The sequence below is a fragment of the Microcebus murinus genome, chromosome 7 (assembly GCF_040939455.1).
Source record: "Microcebus murinus isolate Inina chromosome 7, M.murinus_Inina_mat1.0, whole genome shotgun sequence".
In the NCBI taxonomy this organism is placed as follows: domain Eukaryota; kingdom Metazoa; phylum Chordata; class Mammalia; order Primates; family Cheirogaleidae; genus Microcebus; species Microcebus murinus.
In genome coordinates, this window is record NC_134110.1 from 14,949,266 (window position 1) to 14,952,175 (window position 2,910).

At 43.4% G+C, this 2,910-nt stretch overlaps 1 non-coding gene across 1 annotated transcript; it reads left to right on the top strand.

Moving 5' to 3' along the window:
• The first annotated feature begins 1,230 nt into the window (after window positions 1–1,230).
• LOC142872233 (small nucleolar RNA SNORD88) lies at window positions 1,231–1,321 on the top strand. The gene has a single exon (XR_012920448.1). It is a non-coding gene; the product is annotated as a small nucleolar RNA SNORD88 (small nucleolar RNA).
• Window positions 1,322–2,910: the final 1,589 nt, after the last annotated feature.

A 2,910-nucleotide genomic window follows, 5' to 3' on the forward strand; every position in this document is an offset into this window, starting at 1 on the left:
TACTAGAGCACTGAAAAATGCACCCAGCCTTTGCTCATGTGGTTTAGAGTGAAGCCATAGTTTTTCTCTGTGGTGTTTGGATGGAGTACAGTGGTTATTATCTGAAAGTTTTCTGTCCTGCTAGGCTGCCCTGTTCCTGGTCCTTTGGCTAGAGAGAGGCTTTTCTTGGGGCTGTTTTTGTCTGTGCCCATTGGCATTTATGGATTACTGGCACCTTCAGTTCCAATTAAGAAATATATAAATATGAGGCTAGAAGAAAAATCTAGGGAACTCACCACCATGTTGTTTCTCAAATGCTGAAGTTCTTAGCTGGTCTACTTTTTTCTCCAGTTTTCAGAGTCATCTTAAGTTTGTTTTGTATATAACATCCAAGGTATTTAGTATACTTATAAGAGGAATAGGAAAAATACAGGTACTTCATATTTTCTTATATCATGTTTTTTGGACTGGAAAATCATTGAAAGTGAAAGTTGAGGAGATTTTATCATTAGTATGAACTCCCTTAGTTTTACATATGAAGAAATGGGCTAGAGTGACTGAAGGTTTATCTCAGTTACACAGCTGGTTATTGCTGGGGCTATAACTAGAAGCCAGGTGACTTTGTCTATGTCTAGCCATAATTCTATTATCTTTAAATCATACCCTGAGAGGTCCCTTCACTGCCAGACATATTTGTGATGTGAACAAAACCTCTGGGCTGACTTTGGCAACTCCTGTGTAGTCAGACCAAGGTGAACTGACTTCCTGGTACCAAGCTCTAAGTAATCAAACCAAGCAGCAGTCTGTCTATGCTCAGCCTTAGATGTTACCGGGGAGAGTCTTGGGTTGGAAGAACTTTGGAGGGAAAAAAATGAATTAACTGTGTATTTGTCTAGAACAAGAGAAAAATAGCTTCCACATGCCCTGTGTCTCCACCAGTCTTAAGGATCTGGTAGTTGGTGATCACTTTACTGGTCATGGATGGCAGAAACAGAAAATTAGAGATATTTGTCTAGCCCTATAGAAAGGTTAGATAAAGTTTTTATCATTCAATTTGTGTTCTTTTTGCTGTGGTCAGGGTTTTCAATATTCTAGTGAAATCTTCCTGGCAAGTATTATGCTAACCACAGCCTAAATCATGGGAAGATGTGGTAAATGCTGCAGGGATGGATTTCTCAATAACTTTTCCTAGAATTAGCATGCAGTCTTGTTGACGTGAGCATTTAACATTATTTCTGCATTAATCCAAACAAGCTCCCATGATGTCTAGCACTGGGGTCCAATCACCCCTGAGGACACAGTGTCCCCCAAGACTTTTGACACCTGGGGATCTGAGGGGCCCCGGTTTGATGTAACTTTTCAAAACAACATCACTCCAAACATAATGGCAATTGCCAAAACTTTTAAAGATGCAAATATGCTGTCCCCTAAAGTAGGAGTTTCGGAGGGCCAAAGAAAGATGCAAAGATCAGTTGTTCCTTCTTCATAGACTCAGAGAACCACAGAGTTGGGAGGGTCGAGGTACACTTTCAACTCCCAAACCTAGTGTGAGGAAGGGGCAGGAGCCCTTGCACTTATTACATGTGCAGTGACTCCACCCACTTATGGCGAGGTGTTAATTTCTTCCCACCTCTCCTGTCCCTCCCTTAGTCCAGCAGATAACCAGCCTGTGCCCACAGCCCCCAGGGAGGAAATGGACAGGGAAAAGCCAGAGCCCTTCCATGGTGCTCCCCAAGAGGGAATGGGGAGAGATTCAGAATAGCAGTGTCTTGACCTTGACGTTTTATGGAAATCCATAAAGAGTAGATTTCCATGAAGCTTGTCCAGAAACAGAAGGGGTAGGGCAGGGGCAGGGGACATGAGGAGCAGAGTCCCATTTCTTCCTTAAATGTGCAAGCAAGAGAAAGGGTGACTAAGGGCTTTTCTGTGCACACGGGGCCCCAAGCACCTTGGAAAAGTCCCAAGCATGGCCAGGAATAACAGAGACTCTGGGCCAGAAGGCACTTGGCAGAACCTGATAGCAGACAGCTCTGTCTTACATGCTGATTCCATAGTCCTAGTGCCATTTTAGAAGGAGTGGCCCTAAAAAGAGTGGTTGGATGAGAGGTTAACACAGAAATTATTATTTGAGAAAATGCAGTGGTATTTGTTACTTCTCCCCTGAGTTTGTGGCCTGTGATTCATACCACTGGGGACTTTGCAGTGCAGTCACATTGATCTTGACAGCATCTTGTGATGAGGACAGTAAGATTCACAGAAGCTACGTGCTGGCCCTGAGGTCCCACGGCTAGAGGGCAGAAAAGCAGGAACTGTAGCCAAATCAGACTCCAAACTACACGTTTCATTCTAGCACAGTGGCCCTTATTAAGAAACCCTTATTTTCTGCCAAGGTAAACCATTACTTCTTGGAGAGCTCCATGGATGCAGAGACATGCTCAAGGGACATGAGTAAAAAAATTCACTGGGTTTCCACCTTCAAGAAATAGAAATAGCTGCTTCTCTCAAGCCCCTGCTCCTTTGCATCGGAGGAGAAGAGGGACGGTGTCTCTTTAACAATCTGCTCATCATGTCTGCTCACTTCAACTCATCTGCATTTGCATGTGAAAATTACCATCCTCAGCTCCCAAATTGATGTTTGCATGTGCAAGGAGAGAGGCCCCTTTCTTTGAAACTCAAGAAGACATTGCTATAAAAAATAATTACTATTTCCATTCTGATGCTCACCCTCTGGCCTCCCATACCTCACACATCAGAGTGTGCCAACAAGCAAGCACACAGCCCAGCAAGCACTCATTTTATTTTAAGCATGGGGTCTAAAAGAGAACAGGCATTGCTTACCTCTGCTTTAGTCAGGCAAAACCTATGCCCTGCAACTTAATTTCTCTTGTTTTCTTGATTCATGTCACTTTCCACTATCAGCTGCAATTTGAT